Here is a 26,267-nt window from a genome sequence, read left to right on the forward strand (position 1 = left end):
TACCCATTGTGCTGGGGTTGCAGGCATGTGAACACCATGCCCAGATTTTACATGGGTTCTGGGAATTTTTACTAAAGTCCTGTGTTTGCCCAGCAAGCACTCTTAGCTGCAGAGACCTCTCTCTAGTGCCTGAATTTCCTTTTCTATCCTTCATTGTTAAATCCAAATCTCATATTAAACTCTGCTACCTACCCATGTATCCTAGACTGCTCTCTGTAGACTGATCCCTTTACTGTGAAATGTTACACACTTACTGCACATTTCTTTTTCTTGTACTCTTATGCAAAAGCCCTTTTGAGGACAGCTTCTATTTCATCTACTCTGTTTTTAAATCTTTCTGAGCTGCTAGCTAACACCATCCCTATATAGATGGTCTACTGGAAATAACAGCTGGCTAATGCACTGGAAGGTGGCTGGAAAACACTGAAGTTCCACAACTTAATTAATAGCCCATGCGGTTATATCTTTAAAGCTACTGGAATGGCTTACTGATGAAGTCTGAGCCTCAACCAACCAGTCACATCCCTACACTATGTTAAGTGCCCCTGTCACTTTGCTCATGGAATCTAACCTAATGCTGGACTATGACAAGCCCAGTTATTATGTAGCTCACACACATTTCTGTTCATGAATGTCACCCACTCCTATAGCCGTCAGTTTTTTCAGCTCCCACCCAGCCTCGGGGTCCTGTGTTCCTCGCTACAGAAAAGGGGAAGTGCTGTGGGATGTCTTTCTGTACGCTGTGAATATGTGTTGCCATGATTTTTTAATAAAGGAGCTGCTCTAGCTTATGACGAGTCAGGTTATAGCCAGGCAGGAAATCCAAGAAGAAGAAAGGCAGAGGCAGAAGAGACATCAGCCCACCATCCAAGGAGCAACATGCCAGTAGACTGGTAATGCCACAGCCATGTGGCAAAGCATAGATGAACAGAAATGGGTTAATTAAAGATGATAGAGCAAGCTAGCAAGAATCTTAAGCCATTGGCCATACAGTTTGTAATTAATATATGGTTCTGAGTGATTATTTTATAAGTGGCTGTGGGACTGTAGGGCTGGGTAGGACCAGACAAACTTCTGGCTACACCCTCCTCCTGTAGAATGGGTATGTTTTGGTTTGGTGTCCTGGTTAGTAGATGTGGCTCCTCACTATGTTTTTGTTGTTGTTGTTTTGTTTTGTTTTCTTTTCTTTTTTCACAATATCCTCTTTTAATGTGGATAGTGGTTTAATGAGAACACTAATTTTACAAATGAAAAGCTGCATTTGTCATTTAAATAGTAGACAGCCTAAAAACATGTTAGCTTGATTCTTACACACATACATACATATATGTGTGTGTGTGTGTGTGTATGGTACATCACATCATCCTTTATGCCAAAGGATCTTGACATTCAAAACTTCAATATCCAGACAATAACCAAATAATTCTCCTGTTTTGCAAGAAACATCTCTTATAATTAAAAGTTACAGCTCTTCCAAGGTGGTCACGACTTGCCAGCTAAGGCAGTAACAATCCATATTGAAGAAGAATTATGCATGAGCTGGGGCTGGGAGTTACACTTGGGTAAAATCCTCAATTACTGTAGCTTCATTAATGCATCTTGGTGCCTTACTGCTGAGTGACTGTTCTGAATAAATTGTGCTCTCATGCATACACTCAAAGAAATGACAAAATTCTGAATGAATAAGCAGCCAAGACCCAAGAGATATTCTCCAGGCCACAGTTATTCAGAATTTCCTATATTTGTCACAATGGGAGAAAGATGAACAAGGAAATATCACTGAACTATAGAATCTCAGAGTAAAAATAAAGTCTGTGGATGATTTATCTGGCCATTCCCTCCCAAGTTTCTCCTGTATCCCACGTCTAAATCTTTTCGATAATAATCCCCATGAAATGGTCACAGAAGATCACATAAGCAATTCCAGTCACAGAGGCCTTGTCTCCCAACACATTTCTATTTATTAAATCATAAAATTCTTTATGCATCGCTAACACCCGCCTCCCTGATTATGCTCCTGTGGCCACACAGTCATTTTAATCCTTCCTCCAATAATGGACCTCTCAATATTTAAAGAACTGACAAATATTTCATCCTGAAAAAGGAGATACTCCAATGCTGAGGAGAAAGAAAAGCAGTCAAAAGGTCATGCCACTTGCATAACAGGAAACCCCGTAAGAAACCAGAACAGCTGCAACTAATCAGCCTGGAAGAGCTGGGGGTATCAAACCTCATTAGTCTCCTTCCTCTGAAGAAACCAAGAATTTTCTCCTTTCTTATCATCTGCGTTGTATCAAATTGTTCAAGGTATAAATATCTCTTATACACACAGACACACACACACACACATTCTTAGTTCCACCTTCACTTCTACTATCATTAACCAAGCTAATACTCTCATTCCCCTTCCTCCAAGTTTTCCTAATTTTCTCATAGCTAGTCATCCTACATCCATGCTTGCCTGCCTTGGCTCAAAATTGCAAATAAGATCTCATTATACCTCAGCTTTAAACCCTTCAGTGAACTCCGGCTGCACTTGAGACTGATACCAAAGTCCCTAATACAACCTTCAAATTTCTATTTCTCTCAGCCCCTGCCCATCATTAGTCTCTTGTGCCTTCTCCATTGGAACCTTGGAACAGTTCTCATAAGAAAAGGAGAGTTTGGAGTACATGTTGGAGAAGGCAACTGAAAAAGAATGGCCCTGGGGAAAGGAGAAGAGACAAAGGTATATGTCATCACAAGCAAAGGAAAGAGAGAACTCTCATTACATTCAAATTCCACAGAGGGACATATAAGGTGAGTTTGAGGGACCTATGGAGTATTATAGGTGTACACAGGTTATAGCAAAGGAACAGCAAACAGAAAGTAAGGGAGCCCAGCAAGGAAGGTAGGAAATTACAATAAGAAATAGTCAGGGAAGAGGAAGGTGACACAGGATCACACACAAAAGAGCTAGCATAGCACATGGTACAGGGCCCTTAATGAGGACCAGAGTATTGGGAGTGCCACTGACATATAAAACAGAAACCACCGTGCTTTCATTGTAGAGGAGGGATCTAGAGAAAGAACCATTTCATTCCTAGGATATAGTATACTGTGGATTTATGGAGTTGCCCATGAAATGTAAGTTGAAGCCTTAAACATTTTAGTAGGTATACTTTTAATATTCAATTGTGCTTTAATTGTGAACTTGTGTGCAATGGATGTGTTTACCAGATGTTACCAGGTCTCCATTATACACTGTTGTTTGCTGCACCTCCCTATCCAGCCCAGAGTACTTATTAGCTTCTCAACATGACTGTCTTGATGGATGAACCAAGACCTTTGACCTATTATTTGTATTTGTAACTCCCTGACAACATTTAAAGCTTGAACCAGTAAACCATGCTGTTCTTTACTCAGTATTTAGAGTCACTGATTTAAATATGTATTATTCATATATATGGGATTCAGATACCCTGAAGAATCATGGTTAGAAATTGCAGTGGGGTTGTAATTGTCCAGGAAATATTACATTGTTATGACAGAAAGAGAAAAGTATAAGTCTGAGAAAAAAAACCAACATTTAAAAATTAGTGCTATGGGAAAGAATAGGAAGAAGAGATATGACAAATCACTTTGGTCTGAATCACACTAAAGCAATCAAAATGTAACTTTGGACAAGGTATCACTTCTTTTGGTACCTCAATATATACACTTAAAAAATGGGTCCATTCACTCTTCATCATAGGATTATTGAAGGGATTAAAGTACATTTTAAGGACTTTATATAGTTATTGTAATAAGCTAGACGTTAAAATTTCTGTTCCTTTCTACTTCTTCCTCTGAAAAAAGTATAAAATGTAATTTCCTGTTTTCAAAGAAAAACAAATTTAAGAGACTATAAACCTATCAAAGCAATACTGATATATCATAAGTGACATTAATCCAAAAAAATGTAAAGTCAAATACAAGAATAATCTATTGTAATTAATTTGTATAAATAAGTGATAAGCATGGGGGAATATGATAAAATAATATTAATTTTTATTTTCCTTATTTCCTCTATTTTTTCCTTTCTATAAGGTTACTTTGTAAAATGTAACTCATAGAAAGATACTTCTCATCTCTACATTATCCACAGAATCATATAATATGACATCACTGCTGGTAACAGCTATGAACCAATACAGTAAGAAGTAGGAACAAATTAAAGAAGCAAGCGATACCCAGGGGGATGGATCAGCAGGTAACAGTGTTTGCAGCCAAACTGACTGCCTGTGTACCTTCCCTATAGTCCATGGTAAAAGGAGAGAACTGACTCTTGAAAGTTGTCCTCTGACCTCAACATGCATGTCATGCTATATATGTGCTTGCATACATACATACAGACAAAAAGACACACACACACACACACACACAAACACGCATACTCGTATACACATGACCACACACATAGGCATTCCCATGCACATGCACACAAATTAAAAGTTTAATTTATGAAACAATCGAACAGAAACCTAACTGCTACACATAATTCAAGATTTTGGCCAAAACCTTCCTCTTTATTTCAGCCTCTATAGTTTCTCAGAGCAAGCATCTCAGATGTGCCCTATCTCTTTCCTTAGTGTTATAGTGAACATTATAATCTCAACAGGGTACGAGCTCTTCAGCAACAAAGACTGGATATATTAATCTTGTCATTTCTCAGCACAATATTTGCCCACAACTAGAAACCAATAAATATTTCTGACTATTCTTACAAGTGGATTACAATTTATTCAAAATCCCTTTTCACTTAATGCCCTCCCTGGTCTATAAGCCAGCAGTTAAGGATAAACTTCATGGCTTTATGAATTGTTTCACATTTTAATCATATTTCTTCAATAATATCCATGATCTCCTTCAAATGAGACCTACAATATGCATCTCTTTGTTTCTATTACCACATCAACTCCACCCATCCCTTAATGGAGCCAAGCACAATGGCAGAAGAGAGCTAATGAATTCTTGCTGAGTGACCAACTCTTAGGCAGTAATCCCCTGATAACGAAGAAAGGACTTCATTTGGAAAGAGAAAATATTTCATGTGCACACACTGGTCTTTTCATGTATTTGAACAGTTCTTCCATTCACAGACCATTCACCACATTCTCCTGAACTGCCTTCCTGAAAGCCATCCATGCATTCCCTTTACTGCTAGGTTGACTTGCAAATTCATCTGACGAATCTCCTAATGGTGAATCATAAAAGATGCCTGTGTTTGGAATATCACACCCCAGGAGACCAAGCTTTGCCTTCATTGGATTTGCCAGTCTTCAGTACTTGGCACAGTATCTATCACCTTAGAATTTTGTGTTGTTGTTTTTTTGGTTTTGTTTTGTTTTGTTTTTTCATTAAATCCAAGGCAATTAAAAAAAAAAAAAAAAAAAAAAAAACCCAGGTAAGAAAAAAAAAATGAAGACAAGGGAATTCTCCCAAAGCCAAGTGGGAATTGTGGGAATTGTAAAAGAGGAATGGGGAAGAAATAGTAAGTGGAAAGGCAGATTTTCACTGGAAAGGACAGTCACTCATATTTCTTTCACCCAGAAAATATTTACTGAGCCTACTATGTGCTTTATATTATGCTATATTTGCTATGACAAAAGACTAAAGAAACCTTTGCTTTCTTTTCTCCCCACAGTAGTGGGGTGTGGGGGAAAACATGTAATTACAAACATGTAACCACAATATAGCATGAAAAATAACACTAAATGACACTGGATATCAATGCAGGCTGATATAGGACAAAAAAAAAATAGCTTATTCTCTGCTCACGTTTGAAGATCAGAGAATAAGTCCAAGTTACAATTATCTAAGATAAATAAAAGATTAAATGAGCTCAGTAAAAGGAATCAAATGAGGAAAAAGAGGTTGATGGGATGGCTCTGTGCTGTCAAGCCTATAGACCTGGACAGCAAGACCCTCACAGTGGAGGAAGACTCCTCTCAACTGTCTTCTGACCTGCATATGCATGCTGTGATGTGCATGAGTCTACACACACACACACACACACACACACACACACACACAATAGATAACTAAATGCAATCTTTCAAATCAGTAATAAATGTTCAAGATCCCAGAGAGAAAGAGAGAAACTCAGTATAGCTATATTATTTACACATGAACTCTGCTACCTCTGTGTAACTTCTGACTTCACTGGTCATTCCTATGTTTTGGTTACTATGGATAATTCACCATCACACTGTATAAACTGGCGCCCAGAGGTGGTTTAAGAAACATTACTGAATTCTGGCCCAGCTCCTCCTCCCATGAGAAGAGATAAACACTCCTGTCTTAGATCTTGATTCCTCTCCTCCCTTTCCCTATGGAGTCATTAGCAATCACAACCTGACAGTTGAAATTGCCAAACCTTTTTAATGTAGATCCTTTCATCAGAGTTTAAAGCTGACCTTTCCTTTTTCAGTCCTGGCTGTTTATATGGATGCAAAAGTTCACAATTCCATTTTTAAAAGCCTGCAGCCTAATGGATTTTCCAATTTCATTCTTCTAATAGATTCTGACCCAGTGCCAGCTCTTGTCATTTAGACCTTTCCTAAGGGCACGTTCTTCATCTAAAATTCCCTATTTGAAGAATTCAGACAATTTCCCTCAATAAAACTCTCTATTCTTCTTCTTTACAGAGACTCCCTACTAGAGTATCTTGAGTAGGCTTCTCCTTATATTCTGACATACATTAATGTATGCTAAAAAATAGAAATAAGCTAAATTGGCATACTTATTTAATAGTTAATCTGATAATTTTTTCATTGTCTGGTTTGAACCTCATTTATGCACACGTGACTCACTCTGTAATCTAACATGTATATCAAAAATCCCCATGCAGAGTTGCTAATAAAAATGTAATTATTTTCACAAGACAATATATCATGGAAGAAATCAACTTACAAGGACTTTAAGGAATTTCAGAGTCTAATGACAAACCACAAAGCAGAAAAGATGAAGCAATTGATAAATGCTAAGAAAGAGATACAACAGGAGACATACATGTTCAAGTAAAAGGCCATGAGACTTACAGCACAAAGAGGACCTATGTCAAACACGGCATGCTTTGTTTTGTTGTCTTGGACCAGTTGCTTAATGACTCTAAGTTATCCTATACTTCAAATAGGGACAGTTGCACACCTTTAAAGTGTGGCTCTTTAACTTTTTCTGACAATAATTCTATTACATAAAACACATAGAATTTTGTTATAAAGTTTCTCACAATTTCAGTGGACTAGACAGAAAGGGCTACTTTCTATATAACTCTTAAATAAAGCTAGAGACCATGGAGGAATAAATTCCATAAATTGTAGCTCAACTATTTTATTATGGACAATGGGCATGGGTTTCTTTGTTTTTGTTTTTCTTGTTGTTGTTGTTGTTGTTGTTGTTGTTGTTGTGTGTGTGTGTGTGTTTGAGATAGAGTTTTGAATTTCTTATGTTGTTCAATAAGACCTTGAATTCTTGATCCTTTATATCCATTTCAAGCTCTGGTGTCCTAGATGTCCACTGTCATAACCTAGCTTTATTTTTTTCTATTTTATTTTTTTTGTGCATACTATATTTAAGAAGAGAACTATGAAGTCTTCAGAAGAGATAAATGCCTCCAACCTGTGTCTCTTCTGACCAGACAAGTGTATATTAATTATCTCAGAAACTGTAAAGGTGCCTTGAGACTATTGCATATGTTCATGTAGGAAAATGTCTGTTTTATCCTCACTTGAAGACATATGGAGCCTTAATGGGACCCTAAGAAATAGACAGAGGTTTTGTTTTTTCTTACATCCAACTCCACAGAGAAAACACTTAATAATAGCTAGTCAGTGAAACAGGCCCTCTTGGGGAGACTCTCTTATACTAATTTTGTAGGTCCTTTTCTTTGGCTTCAGGTTGAACATTCCCATAATTGTTCCTGTCCATCATTTCAATCCTTTGAATTCAATGCTTCATGACCTTAAATAAAAAATGTCCAGATATGTGCAAGCATTTTTTTCTTTAACTATGTCCTTCAACTAAGTATTCTCAGTAATATACACCTCAAACTGAGCAAACAGAATGTGTCTTTCCTCCAGGTGCTTTTATATGCATAGACATCCTGGATCAAATCATCAGATTTCCTCTGCTTGAGAGGGCCACTGCTTTTGATAATTGTAGTACTTATTTTATTTACCTGCTATATATAATAAGCCTTGTTTTCTGATTGTTTGTTGACTGTGTGCCAAAAGAATGCATTATGTTATATATAGTGCCTTTATGGGAATGATCATGGTCACTCCCAGAGATCGTGGCATCTAGGATCATGATAAAGATTTATCCCCACATTCCTGTATTGTAGGTCTAATGCTACACCTATATAAGCACATTATCTGGCTATCTGTTTTTTCTGTAAAGTTATAACACGACATTGGACAAGGTAAAGACAGAATGAGAAGTTCCTTCTCTTCAGTTCAGGTCCAAGCTATAAATAAATTCATTTGTCAGTTTTGTGTCTATTCTATAATTTTCTCTTAATGTTGCCAAGCATGAGTCTCAGAGACAGAACTCATGACCACAGTCCTTAGTAATAGAACAAATACAGCCTATACACACACTTCCACACTTTAACCTGCCTATCTCCTGTCTTTTTCTGTAAATGTTCTCTGCTCACAAAGTCTGATTATTTATACCTTTGATTTTCCTTATTCTCTCTTCTTAGCTGTCACCACCACTACCACCACCACCACCACCACCACCACCACCACCACCACTACCATCATCATCATCATATTTGCACATTTTGTATTCTCTCTATATATAATTTGGAACTATGACAGCCTTAAGTAAGGAACTTACTGTTTTTCTGCTAGACCTACTTCATGTCTACAAAACATATGCCTAACAGTCTAGCTAGAATCTGGCATGTGAACAAGTAATTACAGAGCAAGTAGCAGGTATGGTAATTGAGATGCAACTAATTATTTAGGGTGGAAAAAAACAGGAGCCGTTTATCCAGCCTGGAGGGTCAGGAAAAGCTTTACAGAGAGATAGTATCTGAAGTGGTTCACTGCAAGAAAAAGTTCCCTAAAGAATGAGGAATCTATGGAGATACCTCTGTCAGCAAAGTGCTTGCCATGTAAACAGAAGAGCTGAGTTTAATCCCCAGAAACCCTTTAAAACAAACAAACAAAGAATTGGGCATGGTAGTTTATGCTTGTAATCTTACTGCTATTGAGGCAAAGACAAGCATATGCCTGGGGCTTGCTGGCTAGCCCATCCAGCTGAATTGTTAGCTATAGACCAGTATGAGATCTTGTCTAAAAAACAAAACAAAATAAGATGGGTTGCTTTCTCAAGGAACAAAACTTGATGCTTACCATCACATATACTCATACACATGTACTCATACACATGTCCTCATACACCTACACACAAACCACCCACTTGTACATATGTGTATGCTTATAAGCACACACACACACACACACACACACACACACACACACACACACACACACAAGAAAGAATAATGTATTTAGATAAAATAGATTAAATGGTGGCATACAGATATGAACATCCATAAACATTGGAGGAGTGATTTACAGAACACATAAACATTTCCAAGACACTTGGCTTAAATATCATTCAAAAGACTAGAAGTACTCAAACATGTTTTTTATTCATAACAAATACAGCATAAAATGTTCTTTTGTCATTCTAATGAAACAACTACATAAAACATAACACTACCAAGCTGAGACAGAGATGACACCATTCTCCTGATTTTTTCTGTATCTCCACTGCATATTGATAATAAAGCAAGACATGTTCACAAATGGGTACAGCATCCTGCCCAATTGTCATACCCCTTCCTTTCACTAGACATTTCTATAAGACCTAGATTATTGGAACAAAATCTACTTCCAACAGTGTTTTGGGTTGTCATTCTAAGACATAATCACCAAGACATCTTTTACTGTGCCCTGTATCTGGACATGCAGAAGCTAGTAATGCTTATGCTGTCTCTGTTTTGTACTACATCCATCAGTGATATGGGGGAGGTAGCTGCTTTGGGTCAAATAGTCTAGATACATTTCAATTATCTCAAATTCTAAATATAGCCAGGTGTCATAGTTTCTGTTACTGTGATAAAACACTATGACCATAAGCAACTTGCAGAAGTATTTTTTATTTCCCTTATATTTCTCCATCATAGTTCATCATCCAAAGAAGTCAGGAAAGAAACTCAAGCCAGGAACTGATGCAGACACTATGAAGGGGTGATGCTTACTGTCTTGTTCCTCACGGCCTTTTCAGCCTGTTTTCTATAGAACCCAGGACCACCAACCCAGGGATGGCACCACCCACAATGTGCAGTACCCCACTATCAATCACCAATCAAGAGAATGAACAACAAACTTGTCTACAGGTCAATCTTACAAAAGCATTTTCTCAAGATTCAGTCTGCCCAGATATGTTCATAGCTTTTGGCAAGTTGACATAAAACTAACCAGCACATCAGATAACAATATATTTGATTATAGTTTTGGAAATTAATAGAAAGTTGTTGACTTCCAGTTAAAATTTTAAAAAAAGTCAACTTAAAATACGTAACAGAAGTCTGCAGAGGAGACAATTTGCATGGACTGGCTCAAAGAAAAAAAAATTCCTAATCAATTTGAAAATCTCCTTTAGCATATATGGAAATTAGCCATCAAAACTAAAAATGTTTAGGGCAAAAAAAGCCCACTCTCATACATTGAATAAATTATTCACTTTATAAGCATAAACAGTCTAGAAATGAAAAGCCCAAAACTGATTGCTCAGACTCTCTAGGGTGAAGGAAACAAACACATTTTTAAAAGAACTTCTCAGCTTCACGAGGTATCCTTTGCCAACCCCCTAAGGAGGTACCTCAGAATCTGCTGTGGGCTGCTGCAGCGCCTGCCCACCTTCTCAGCAGCAAGAAATATGCTCAGTAGTGATTATCAACAGGGAAGAAGATCAAAAGGTTGGGAGAATGATTAAGCAAGATAGGATTCTCCTAACAACCATTTTTTTTCCTATACAGGTCCTGAATGATAGAAGCTAGGGCAATCTCAAATTGTAGTCAATTACATGCAAACTGAGTTAATCTGAGCTCTTTCTGTGGGAGCCCCCATTGTTCCAATCTTCTTGGCACACTGACAACAGAAGCACCAGTAAAGTCACTGTGAATGGTTGCCAGTTCCTGCACATGACCTAATGTGTGCCTAACCCTTCCAAAATGAAAAGAAAAAATAAAATTAATTTTAGCCTACAGATTTGTTGGAAGAAACCCATTATAAAGCCAAAAGATCCTTAGTCTTTTCTGCAAAAGGAGACTTGACCATCACTGTGCTAGTTGTCACTGGAGCAATATTACACTGAGATATGGAAAGTAACCTTCACCATAGAAAGAGTCCAGTGTGGTGTATGATGTATAACAGAAAGCACTCTGATGCTACAGAGGCTGGTAGGAGTATTATTTTGTCATTGTCTGACCTAGCCAAAAACATAGGCCATCTTTACCAAACCACATTGTCCTCAGCTAAGTGAGTTAACCCTGTTTCTTGTTCTATTTATGAAGCAGTGATGATGGAGCAGAAAGGAGGAAACATAACTGAAGATTAAGGCTATCTCACATTCTCTCCTTCTGATGAGATAGTTAACACACACACACACACACACACACACACACACACCTCATGTATATTTGTGGTATAAGTGATGTGTATGCATACCCTGCATGCATGTGGAACTCAGAGGATTCTCACTTTATTCCCTATAGACAGGGTCTCTCACTGAATCTGGAACTTGCCATCTTTATTCCACCCATGTGGACCCTACTCCTTCTATGTCTCCTTTATCTTTCTAGGTTGGCTGCCCAAGGTTAGGTGAGGCTACTAGAAACTAACCATACTGAGTTTGTTAGGTGGGCATTGGGTATGCAAATGCAGGTTTCTATTCATGCGCAGCAAGTGATCTCATGGTGATATCTCTCCACCCTCTGTTATGTCATACATGAAAAGTGAAGAAACTGGAATCCATAAGATGTATAGTGACATGTTGAATGTGATCCTGGTAGAGAGCAGAAGTGGATGTAAATTTGACTCAAATGTTAATCACCTTTTAACACTACGGTTCTTAAAGGTGAGAGCTGTATTTGTCCTCTTCTTGTTTCCCATGTACTACTGAACATATTGACTGCATGTGGGGTACTGTGTAAAGATTTGATGAATAAATGAACAATATATTATGTGTATAGACTGGTGGTGTGTAAAAGTTTCCTCTGGGATTAAAAAATCCTATCCAGCAGAGAAGTGCCTTAAGCAGGAGGGTAAACAACTCAAAATAGCTTCAGAAATTCCCCGAAACTGACCGGAGTCACTAGAGCCACCCTCACAGAAGACAAGCTGCAAAGAAGACTCTTAGATCAGATCAGGTGCCTGAAAGATGCAGAAACCAGCTGAACTGACTGGAAGAGGCACAGACCAACTAACTGAGTCACATGGCAAAAACACTCTCCAACCTGTAGGCTGTGCAGGGTGCTCTAGGTTCCCTGCTTTTGTGAGCTGTCACCTGTGCTGGGGTGGGCTTTGGTGATACAACTGTCTTCGAGTCATTTCGGCTCCTGTAAGTAACTCTTAACTCTTATTCCTATAAATAACCCCAATTAAATTCATTGGTTCAAGTTGGACTTCAGTTGTATTTGTACTTTGTTCTTTTTTGAGCTTCTCATCTTGGTTGAGTAGGTGTGTGTAGCATCTCCCTAGGAAAACACACAACAACTGGTTTGCCTCAATCTATCTAAAAAAAAAATAGATCAAACACATTCTATTGTCTGATACCTCATGTCTATTTAGAAATAAGGGATTCATGTGTGTAAAATAGTCCCGAGTCCATCCTACTTGTAATTACAGTACAACAGACATAACATAATCCAGTGGATTCAGTTCTACTTTCTGCATTTTCAAAGAATTCATGGGTTGCTCTTTGAAGCCAAACTGGAATTTATCTGATGCTAATTTCCTTTTAGTCTTTAGGTTTAACCAGGGTCTGAATACAGACTCTATTCCTTCGTAGCAGAATATGATCCATAGTGAGCAGGGGAATCAGTGTTCACTTATCACTTGAGAATTAGTAGGCAATCTTTAATCAGAAGTTCAGTTTCGGCAGGTATTAGACACCAAATACTTTCATACTATTGGAGCCATATTTTCTGTCTCAGGTTTTTAAGGTTGAGAATCACCTGCATCATGAGAATAAAGTGAAAATTTGCAAAGGACTGAAAATGCAGAGCAATGGCACTAACTGTCAGTCATACAACCATAGTGGAAAAGAGACAGTGGTCAATGAGAATTGGTGGGTATCACAGAGACTGTGGCCTTGTCAAACCTTAAAAGTTTAAATGCACCAAAGGTAAGTAATTGACCTTCCAAATCATGGAAGAGAACTAGAGGGGTATCCTGATCATTGATGATTTGCTAGGTATGGGGAGCAAGAATGTAAAACAAGGTCTCTTCCTGAAGTAGACAGATTATCCAATAACCCTGTCAAATCTCTTCTTTCTCAAATTCCAGGCTCAAGAAACAATTTTTAGAGGTAAAAACCATTTAAATAAGCAAAGAAACCTTTCAAAGCATATGTGTTTTCTTTCAACCCTTGGCCTTTTCTCCATTCAGCCTACATGGTCAATGCCACAGTCCTCACTTAAAACAGAGCATGAGCCTACAACAATAAAATTAAAATTCATTATTCATTCTTTTGGCTTTAAAAAAAATCTCTTAGTGAAAAAAGAACTCTCTATGGATTTAGGGAACACAGGATAAGAAATGGTACAACTTCTCACTGGTATGATTAATAATTCCCTATGCTGAAAGATGTCAAATTTAGAAAGCAATCAAGGAACTCTTGCAAACATCTGAAAAAATGAGGACTTCTTAGGACCAGCACAATGATTGCTTAAGGAGACATAGGCTTCCCAGATAGACGTGTATGGTTTATTTACAGATGAGGTATATAACTCAGGAGATGACCAATATCTCAGAGAAGAAATTACTACACAAAGTAGTTAGGTTGTTAGGCACCAAGTAGGTCCTCAGCCAGCCAGTGTTCGGTTTGCTAACCTGCCACTAGCGCATCAGTTTTGTGAATTTGAATTTGACAGGTCAGGGTTTTTCTAAAGCATATTTTTTTAATAATCACTTCTAAGTAGTAATTGTATTTATGGAAAAATGCCTGTGGGAATTATAGTGATAGATCAAGATATTACAGAGGGGAGACTCCTATATTTAACCACAAAAGGGCTTTCTTATTACATATTTCATTTTCAAGATGCCCATGTGTCAGCCAAAGATGGAAGCAGTCAATTCCATAGTCTTTCTGGTTACTACATGGGTGCCTGAGACATAAAATTAAAATCTATGAAGCAAGAGGATAAAAAAATAGAGAGGGTTTGATGAAAAATATTAACCTCAATGTTACACATGCACAGCTGTTAGCACCCCCTCTGCCATGAAGATAGATATATAGATTTATGTGTAGCTAACATTTTCAGCACAATGTTAGCGAACCACACCATTCAAGGAAAACAAATGAAGTCTGTAAAACCCTAGGGACTGTAAAGTTTTAGAAGTAAAACTAGAGAACCCCATGAAGCTGCATGGGAACTGTCAGAGACATCAACCATTATATGTGCTCCGGTGCAAGGACCAGCTCTCCAACCTTCAAATGTCACCCAGTGAAGAAAGGACTAGAAAACCTATAACAGCTTTCCAAATGTTATATTCCTTTTCCCTCAACTTAGTGGGTTGAGAAAGCAACATGAATGATTTTTAAATTTTCTTTTAGAGAAAAATGTCTACTTGAAAAATCATTCCTCTTGATCTCTTCTGAATCATTCCCCAAATAACTCACAGTACTGGTTGACAATAAGGAACACTGATAATCTATCACATAGATGGATGCGTGAGTATATTAATGTCTTTCCTTATGTGTATTTGTATCCATTGCCACAAGATATAATAAATACCTTTATCTATTAATCTATACATATATGTAGCAATATATATATGTGTGTCATATATTATAGTAACATATATGTCTCATATATAATAGTAACAAATATTCTGCCCTTCTTATGCAGAATAAGACAAAATACAAATGTAACAAGATTGTCCAATTAATGTATTATTCTGTTCCTTCAGGGAAAAGCATATGTCTGGAATAGGAGCCTTTTACACTTTTCAGACAATACATGCAAACAAAGAAGAGGAAGCAAATTAGTATTAAGACTCTTATAAGAATCACAACCAATCACAACTCAGAGTTGTGGAGCCAGGACCCAATAGACACATACATGAAATACCAAAGGCTCAGGGAACATTGCAGAACAGCCCCCTAGGAGACACAATGTCATACCATACTCCCCGATCTTCTGGCTCTTAGGGATGTCAGAAGCTATAGCCAAAAGTTACACTAACATGACTGTCCAAACATGAGATCCACAAGGATGATACTCAGAGACTTCTTCATAGTCACAGTATTAAGATCTTACATAAGAGATCTCAGGTATTAGAATCTCAACTGGAAACCTAGACACTTAATTTTGTAGAGAACTGAAAGGGTCTGCAATGTTGGTTCAACATCAACATCCAAATGGGTCTCAGGATTCCCAGTATCTGCCAGCATGGTTTAGAGAGCCCTTAGAATATAGTAGCTCACATAGTGACAAAAGGTGAGCTTGGCTCCATTTTCTGTCTCAAAAAGTCCAAAAGAAAAATATGAATATGTATGCATATGTACACACACACTATAATTCCTTACCTCTTCTGATGTCATGCTTACTTTATCAATAATTCAGAAAGTGTGCATATTGCTCTGCTCTGGCCATACACTACACTACACTTTATGTTAGAAAATTACTTATTGATCCTCATTAGTATGGCATGTGCTCAGATTTATTTTCTAGGGAATGGCAATAGAGTCTGGTCATTCATCTAGATTCATTCAACCTGTCTTATTATCATGTTCCTCAGTCAATGTTACAATATAGCAAGCCAGTGACAAAGTATTACACTGAGACTCATTCCCTACCTCAGTCCCTATTTTCATTCCTCCTAACACTATTTTATTTTACTGGGCTGTCTTAGCCCCTGAAACAGCTCAGTTATCTTCTCAAGCTATTTGACAGCACTTACTCTAATTTTCTATTTAGTTAAATGAATAATTTTTCAAAAATTACACACACATAATTGGTTTAATATCATAGTCTGTTACTCACACTCTAGAACTTAAATGAACACTGTGCAACACAATCTTCCTTTTTGGTAGGTGTGAGTCTATGGCCAAACCTCTTAAAAGGAAGGCTGATACAGTGAAATGCCAAGAAGCCATCAGAGAGTTGCTAAATAACCAAAGGGGTGAAGATAATTAGGAAATAAGCACATGTCATTTCTGTATGTCAAGAAGCAAGCTGAAAGAGAGTAAGGTTGAATGTGTATCTACTGGGACAGTTAATTTTAGCAGATTCATATGCCTGAACTTACCTATAGAGCTTCCAAGTTCAGATCTAATTTCTTCTCAATACAATATTTTAAATTTTCACTAAACTGTTTATGTCTTACTTAATTTCTCTGATGTAATGTTTATTCTGTCAATAATCCAGAATATGTATGTGTGCATCTGCTCCAATCATACATACATTACACTAAGCTTTATGATAGAAAATAATTTATCTGTTCTCATTCATATTGACATAAGCAACTATTTGTTTTCCAGGGAATGAGGATGGATTCTGATCATCCTTCTATATTCATTCCACTTGTCTTCTTATCATCTCCTCAACTGGTGTTAAGGCATAGCTAGACAGCTAATGCCAAAGAAGGGTTACACAAAGAACTGTTCCCTCAGGAAAGAACAGTGCACCACCATGTCAGGAACTATTACAGGCAGTATCAGCACTAAGAAAAGCAGAACACAGTCCTTGCCCTTGGGGAATTTGCAGGTAGTTTGGGAAATAAACAGATCAATACACCAATGTAGTAAATGCTGTAATACGGTGGTATACATGACTCTGTCATAACAAAGTGAAAGTAATATCCACTTCTCTCTAAGGAGGTCAGTAATGATTTAATCAAAGGGACAACATCTAGGTTGCACTTTAAAGATTGGGCTGAATTATATTAGCTTCCATAAAATAGCTATTGTTTTTAGTCACCTATAATATATAGCAGAATTCCAAATGTAAGTATTGAGAGTGTGGTCTCATATTATTAAACAGCTTTATTCTATTTACAGTTTCAGAAGATAGTTTCCATTGATCAGATACATAATTTAAGCCAATAAATGATGATTCTTCACATTTGAGCATACAGAAATTTAATTAAAGGACTGACAATAAGCAACTTTGGTATATATATGACATATAAGAAGGGAAGGAAAACTCATGTCCTTAAGGTACCAAGATTAAAAAAAAAAACCTATAACTTTTATTTCTAGACTTTACTTTTGACTGGGTGGCATTTTTATAAATATGGAATTGTTAAATATACTTCAGCATGGCAAAAAGAATACCAGCCTGTTAGCTATCTGTGCACTAATTCCCAGAACCTTCAGATTGGTTCCTTTGTATAGTATAAGGATGTGTGCAGTTGTGGCTAACTAAGGGAGCTTGAAATGGAAGGTTACTGTGATCCGGGGATGCCCAGGTAAGCCTAATGTAAATGTCAGATCCTTAAAAGAGAGACAGGAAGATAGGAGTCAAAAGGAGGAGATGTGCTGACGGAAGCAGAGGATAGAGTGGGATGCATTTGAAAGGTAGAGAGCCAAGGAATGTAGGCAGCCCCTAGAAGCCAGAAAGATAATGAAAGGGATTTGCCTCTGAAACCTCTAGAGAGACTTCAGTCCTACTGAAACTTTCCTTTATTCCTGTAAGACTTCAAGCATCAGGAAATGTAAGATCACAATTGTATGTTGCTTTAAACCACCAAAAGTGCACGGTAATTCACAACATTATATGTGACTAATATATTTGCCCAAACCCGGAAATGAAACCCAGGTAAGGCCTGTGAGAACAGAAGACATCCAATTCTGTAGCACTTTGAGGATTTCTACAAACAAAAACCCAATTTCCTGAAATGGTAAAAGGGACTCACTCACTAGGAATTTGTTGTCACAAGTAGAGATATGATATTTGCTCTTTTTCTCAGTAGTTTTGAAATATGTCTTGAGGCTGACTTAACACCACACAGCCTTTTGGCTTCTTAGTTACTTTTTCCTAAAAAGAGTATCCTGAATCTTAACATGCATAGCTAGTTACTCCTCTACATGAAATTACCAGATGAACTAGAAACTAAGGAAGAGACCACAGTCTAGTCCATGGATATGAAGCAGAATCATTCATTGTGATGGCTAAGCTTCCAAAATAGCCTATCTCACTGAAATGTCCTGACTTTAACAAGCTCCAAGGAAGTGCTCAAGCCCAAATACAAACACAGATGTTACTCCAGGGAAAACTGAACCCCGACATCATTTGTCATTTTTCTTATGAACAAGAGCCTTGGTAAAAACTCTCTCAGAAAGCTAACCGTGAAAACTAGGATTCTCAGTTTACTTAAAAGATTATCAGGGCAAAGGAAGCTATTAGTGAAATCTAAAGATTTCTGTGAGGCAGCACCTTTAGGTGACAGGATCATATAAAACATGGAGGGACCAAAATAGGATGTTATCCATGTTTATAAAGAGGATCCAGGAAGTACACACAATGGCACTCAGTGCTTCTTTGTGTTTTGCAATATATATTTTTTAATTATATATTCTCCTATGCTGGAAAAAATATAGAGAGAAATTTAAAAAAAAAAAAACTGGCATTTATCTTCAGCAACCTTAAAGTTTAACAAGGCAGACAGTGAGACTATGTAATAGAAAATTCTATTTGTGGCCAGTAAGGAAAACTTCCTTGAAAGAAATGTGAATTAAATTAACAATTGAACTAAAGGAGAAGAGCCTTAGGAGAAAGAAATGGTGAATACTTCACATACATAAATATCTCTTGCATAGAATTTTGGCTGATGCATGCAGTGTAGATTTATCAGGATTAGAAAAGATGTCAAAAAAACTAGGAAAGATGATAGTAGCAGAGACTAAAGGACACATTCAAGAAGGAAGGAGGAATCAAAATTGATACATTAAAGGTGGCCAGTGAGAAAGAAGAGTCATTGGAATCAGTATAATCAAATACCAAGTGGATTGGCCAGTCCCTATGGTGGAGAACACTGGAGGAATAAGTTGATAAGTTGGAAATAATAAACTTTGTGAAGTGATCTGACACTGCTAAAGCCATCAAAGTGAAGACATTGATGAGGCAGTCGGATATAGGTCAATGGCCCAGAATTAAAGTTTCTGTAGGAGAAGAAACTTAGCAGTGGTAAATAAGTGCTAATGAGTTTCATACAACTAGATGGGGCTTTTTAGGGAAGATAGTTAAAAGAGGCACTGAGGCCTTGGTCACCTAGGAAATAGAAAAAAATAATGAAAAATTTTTAATTATGAATGTCATGATCTTCATTCTACCATGGATCAATCCTATGCTGTCTGTCACTCAACAATTAACTTTCTTTTAGAAGGGGTAAATGGTTTTTCCTTGAGATTTTCATTTTCCTTTTTTTTTTTTTTTTGCCATTTCCTATAATCCATTTTTTTAGAGGAATACTTGAAAATGAAACAAGCTAAGAAATTTGCTCCACTATATAACGAATTTAAGTTGGTCTTTTTAATATATCAGGCTCCTCCCATCTCCTTGTATCGACTGTTGAGAAATAAACTGTACTCAGTTATCACAAACACTGAAAGTCTTCACTAAAAGAAAAAAAAATGTAACAAGTGAGCAATGATCAAGGCTTTCTTTATTTAATTTTTGGAAGCCAATCCAGTTTTCTTTATCAATGTCTTCCTTAAAAGATGGGTTCACCATAGTAACTCTATACTCACTTCACAGAAGCAGAGGAAAGACTAGAACCCATTTGTTCAAGGGCAGGACACAAAATTGTGTGTGACTCTGAGGTTAGATTGCATTCTCAAAATGAAGGATTGTTATAAGAAATCTCCTACAAATATTGAGAATGAGTCCTCCATAAAACTACCTCTTGAAATACTAGTGCTTCTTCAGGCTGCCTCTGGCTTTCTTTGGCTTCTCAGCAAATAACTTTGATGGTTGGGGTTTTCTGCATCTGTCTCAGTCTTTGCAATAGCTGTCAGTCAGCTATTAGATCAGCAAGGATCAGGCGCTCCTTTGATAATTCCTTATAATACATCTTGCCACACAAACAACGTGAAATTTTTGGTTCAATTAGACCCTTAAGGATAGCCAAATCCCTACTTAATGTAAAAACAATGAACAAACAAAAATATGATGTATTTTAGACCATGAACCTCTGAGAAACATAAGACAACTCTCAGCTTCCCAGAATTTATAACTTATTAATAGCTCAAGGCAGTTTTATCTTACAAAAGAATAAGCAAGAGTGGGAGTTAAACTTATATTCAGGACTGAGTAAATAGCAGAGACATTCAAGAGTTGAGCTGGTGTTATAAGCTCTGTGCAGTGTGTGTGTGCATGTGTGTGTGCGTGTGCATGTGCATGTGCGTGCGTGTGTGCGTGTGTATGTGTGTGTGTGTGTGTGTGTGTTTGTGTGTGTTTGTGTGTGTGTGTGTGATACATGTTATGGTTTGGATAGGAAGTGTCCCTTATAACTCATGTACTGAAGACTTGGCTACTGACACAGTTCTCGGAAGTGGAGCTTTTGGGAAATGATTGGATCACATGAGCTCCAACTTCATGAATGGATGAACCCACGAATTGGTATTATAGGAATGAAATGAAAATGTTCAGCAATGGGCCCGCTTAAAGGGAGTGGGTCACTTGTAGCATCCCCCTGTCTCTGGTCCCCTTCTCATTTGGCTTTCTTGCTCATAGGAGTCATTAGCTTCCCTTTGCCTTGACACATGTGTTTAAAACAGTAGAGCGTGCCTTTCATGTATTAAAATCACTGAAATCATGAATGGAATAAATTCTTCTTTCTCTAAGTTGCTCTTTCAGAGTCATGTCAATGAAAAAGTTACTATTACAGTACACATGAAACACGATTAGGAAAGAACAAAATGGGTTCTGAATAATGGAAGGCATCAAATGTGGCTGTGTAAAGCAAAATTATTGAGGTTTACCATAGAAGTTTCAACTGTGAATAGTCATTATTATTGATTGTCCCTATGATTGCATGCTGTGTCTCAGAATATTTCATGTGTCATCCTTAAAAAATAAGGTCACAATTTTCCATTTATTACCAAGTATTAACTCTCAGATTCAAAATACATTTTAATCATAATATTGAAAGTAAGTTGGTTTTAATCCCTGAGTCTTTCTAGCAGCCATGAATTTTGGTATTCAAATAGATAAACACTCACCATAAAATATTCTATACTGGCAGATGTTTCTAGAAAAATTCCAAATCAGTGACAGCCTAGGAAAATAACCGACTTCAAAGGCCCTTAACAAGCAAGTTGAAAATAAGAAGAGTACTGTGAAGCGAGTTTCGAAAAGCCCATACAAGAATCATACTGTGAATCACTTGGGACAAAGAGATAATGTGGTAGTCACAGTGAAAGAAAATAAATGGACCAGATGTAGCTCACCAGGAAGAGGGCAAACACTAGAGAAAGAAATCATCCTTAAGCTGGGCAAGAAAGCCCCAACCTGACTCCAGGAAAATGCCTGGAAAGGTCAGCAGGAGGCTCAGCTGCTAGCCTGTGACCCAGAAGCCTTAAGAGGAGTTGAGTGCTTAGCCCCAACATCCACCACTTCCAAATGCAAATCCCATGGGGAGGCCCAGTCATTAAAGTGACCAGCCTTCCTGGAGACTAATTTCAAATCTTTTTCCTGTGTCAGTCAGCCATCTACACAGCAAATTAAATGGTGTAACCTGAATAGCCTGAGATGTAGTTGCTTCATCCTAAAATTGTGGAAGCTGCATTTCCCACCTTTTTAGCCAGCATGAAAATAAGATCACTAAAGGATAAAGACATTGCCTCACACTGGCTTATTGCTCAGAGGCTGAAAATGCATTGTACAAACAAATGGAATAGCACACACCCTTTCTCCCACATAGTAAGTACTGCAACTGTGCCATTTATTTCTTCCAAAGAACATCTAAGAAGTTTAGGACACGGGCATCATTGAAATTTTAAATTTTAACCTTTTCTCTTGGTGTTTAAGAATGCTCAGAATGCTTGCCCTGATACTAGGTAACTTGGAAGATCATGCACAGAAAGTTTCAGCATGGCCTACATTTTTCCATATTTTACTGTGTTTAGACTTGCAGTATGGAATTACTAAGGAAACGAATCACTCATTTTTTCCCAGAAAACAATTGCTTACCATCTACTATTATGCAAGGCATATTTCCAAAAGCTAGAGTTAGAACAAAACAACAAAATAAATGAATACAACTTCTATTTGAGTGAGCCAGAGGTATTAGTAAGTAATGGTATGAAGCATAGGAGAACATATCCAAATATAAAGCAGCAGCATGCCGTGACCAATCAGGAGCCAGAATCTGTCATCCTGTCTTTAAACTAACCTAGGAGAGTTACGGGATAAGTGAATTTGGGAAGAGAAAAATGATAAAGATTTTTGCTGGTCAGACCTGGAGACGAATGTGTTAGATGTGACCTTTGCCTTGACATTTGCAGAGCTTCCTATTATCTCCTCTTGACAATAGGTTACAAGACTTGATTTTGAAAACATTCCAAGACATAATATTAAAAAGTCAAATAAAATGACTTGCTATTCACTTCAGAGACCTTTGGCACTTCATTTTTTTTTCTTTCATTTAAATCCAGTTGCAGGCATTAACAGTAAGTAGTTCAATTCCTTTCCCAGTGTTTTGCTGTTCCATATCCTTCTTGGCTGTAACCACGGACATGAATGATGATTTCTCACATCTTTGATACTTAGGTTGTTTCTAGACATTGTTTTAATAGAATTTAAACAATAGATTGATGCAAGACCTTCCAAGAGGTTGACATCAGGTAGGTTTGTTCCTGTCAGATCTTTTCATTCATAGTTTAAAAATACCAAACTTCATTTTAAAAATAGGCATATTGGAAACTAGTTTGTATTTCTCGAATGGGTAAAAACTGATTTTTTTCCCTTAAGTAAAAAACCAAACTGAAATGAACGAACACCAGAGTTTCCCAAAGTAGATCAGGCGTGAAGGTAAAATTCAAATCCTTAACTAAGTGGTAGATGTGCAATCTGCTCTCTACTTCTGTCAGCTCTCTTCCCTCCTTTACCTCGCCTAACCCCCGTGGCTCCAGGATTTACTTTTCTATGCCTCTTTCTTGGCTTCCTCTGAACCCCTTTTACTGGATACTTTGCTAAATAGCAAAGACCCCTATATACTACAAGTGCCTTAATCATTTAGGGAAAAAATAAAACAGCCATTCTCTGTCTTATCTCAAGCAGAAATCTTCCTTCTCCCTTTATACACTGCTTTCTAAAACCTTGACCAACACTCACCTAGACAACTCTAGCCAGTGTAGAGCCTTTTGTATCCCCTTAAGTATGGCAATTTAACAGCAGCGAAGAAAAAAAAAATGTTACAAGCATTCTTCTTTTTACCTGGTGGAGCTTTTACTTTCCTGGCTGGAAGTATTTGGGCAAACAACTATCTCTGGCCTACCTAGGACATGTTCTCATTATTGGCTTCCCAGGAGAGGAAAAAGGAATGTACAGACAAACATGCTTCTTCGCTTCTTCTTTGCCAAATACTCCTTCACTTAGGATGAAGCCAAATAAGAGAGATCACAGACTGGTCATTGACAGGGTCTTATGATAAATAAAACAACCCCCAGTTGAAGGGGCAAGTGTTTTTTCCCCAGGACATTCTAGTTATATGTATGTTTTATATTCCAAAGGAAAGAATAACAGGGTTTTCCCACAGCATGCTTCCGGTTTCCGTCTTTGTGGACCATGATGCCAGCTAAGGTCAGTACAATAAAATCAAACTGGCAGGACAGGAGTAGATTGTTATGCCACCTTTCTAGGTCTTTGAACTACACATCAAATCTGAGCTGATCACACTCTTTGAACCTGACTGTGAGGCTCACAACAATCTGCTAAGCTCTGTGATCATCAATGATTCCAAATTTTCCAGTATGACCATGCTTTGTCATCAAAGTTAGAAACCAAATGATGATGTTGGAACATAGCCTAATAAGAACCTGATGTTTGTTTCTTTTTAGCACTGCTGATACTCCTCCAAGTACCAGCCAGGACATTCATTCACACCATTACAACGGTATAGAAGAGGACAAGGGGGGAATGCACAGTTATGGGCAGTCCAGTGTTTCTTGAAGCAGTTACTAGCATTGTGAGCTGAAAATTATGCATAATAACTTCCCATCTTTCTGGATGTTAACCACCCCCTTGACCTCCTTCCCCTAAAACCAAGTAATTCTCCCCAGTCAATTGTAACAGAGAATTTTTATAAATATTTCCATGTATTTCTAAAATGTGCTTAAGGTATGTAATTGTTCCACGGTATAAATCAAGGTGCAAGACAGATGTAACTAGCAGGACTCTAGTACTGGGGCCTTTGTGAAAATACATAATATGTAACGGCAGAAATCTCCAAGGGAAAAATAAATCAAGACTATGTCAATGGTAAACTCTGAGGTGTTACCAAGGCACAGCTTGGGTAGAAGGGGCTTTTGGGAGAAAGGCCTTTGGGACTGAAACCAAAGGAAAGATAAAAAAAGAAAGGCAAACTGTTTAGGAAACTATATTCATTCCCTTCCAGGATCAGGGAGAGTTTGAGATTCTTTCCTCCCATAAAAAGGAACAGAAATAAGAGGCCATGATAAATGAAGACCACATGAGAATAGGAAGAAGCAAAGTGCTAGAGAGGTCCACAGAAATCCACAAAGATACCTCCACAATAGACTACTGGCAATGGTCTAGAGACAGGCCGAACTGACCTACTCTGGTGATAGGATGGCCAAACACCCTAATTGTTGTGCTAGAAACCCCATCCAACGACTGAGGGAAACGGATGAGAAGATCCTCGGCCAGGCCCCAGGTGGAGCTCCAGGAGTCCAATTGGCAAGAAAGAGGAGGGTTTGTATGAGCGAAAATTGTTGAGACCAAGATTGGAAAAAGCACAGGGACAAATAGCCAAATGAATGGAAACACATGAACTATGAATCAATAGTTGAGGAGCCCCCAACTGGATCAGGCCCTCTGGATAAGTGAGACAGTTGATTAGCTTGATCTGTTTGGGAGGCATCCAGGCATTGTAACTGGGACCTGTCTTCAGTGCATGAGCTGGCTGTTTGGAACCTGGGGCTTATACAGGGACACTTGGCTCAGCCTGGGAGGAGGGGACTGGACCTGTATGTATATATATACACATATATATACACACACATACACACACACACACACACACACACACACACACACACACATACACACAAACATCAGCTCAGTTTTTTGTTCTCACACAAAGAAATGTGAGAGATGGAGGTAGATCGTTGTGGCAGGACTGGTCCTTTATGTTCTAATTCTTCTCCTTTTCTCCCCTCAATAACCTACCAAGTCTATTTAGTTTTATCAGTTTTATCTATATGTTCATGGGTGTGGGAGCAGCCACTACCACTAGAGCCTTGTCCTCCCAAAAGAATGGTTTTCCCATGTCCAGGAGCAATCAGCTGTCAATATCTCTTCAGTTAGTGGATGGTGTGGAAAACACCTCCGTTATCTATGTCAAGATTTTTTTTGAGTGCCTTGTTCTTGAACAGGCAACCACAGCTGCTGTGAGTTTGTGAGTGAAATGCCATGTCATATCCAGATGATAACATTTCATAGTACTCCTACCTACCCTCCAGCTCTTACATTATTATATTATGGTCTTCTTCCATGATATTCCCTGACACTTGTGGGGATAAGGGGTGATTGATAAAGATGTCCCATTTAGAAATGAACACTCAGTCTCTTATTCTTGGCACTTTGAAAATTTTTCCATTTCTGGATTGACTTCTGTCCACTGACAAGGAAGCCTTTCTAACCAATGTTTAGAGGAGTATATATGTAACCATACATATTTAGTAGGCAATTTGACAGCATCATCAATAAGGAAAATAATAATAAGTTCTGCCCTAGGGCCTATGGCCTCCCCTGCCTT

At 37.8% G+C, this 26,267-nt stretch overlaps 1 protein-coding gene and 1 pseudogene across 6 annotated transcripts in view; both read right to left on the bottom strand.

Moving 5' to 3' along the window:
* The window catches only part of Dlg2 (discs large MAGUK scaffold protein 2), a 1,876,145-nt gene that overhangs the window by 1,260,914 nt on the left and 588,964 nt on the right, over positions 1–26,267 (bottom strand). The window lies entirely within an intron of this gene.
* Positions 13,383–24,992, bottom strand: LOC119088303 (annotated as a pseudogene).

The sequence above is a fragment of the Peromyscus leucopus genome, chromosome 1 (genome assembly GCF_004664715.2).
Source record: "Peromyscus leucopus breed LL Stock chromosome 1, UCI_PerLeu_2.1, whole genome shotgun sequence".
NCBI classification, from domain to species: Eukaryota; Metazoa; Chordata; class Mammalia; order Rodentia; family Cricetidae; genus Peromyscus; species Peromyscus leucopus.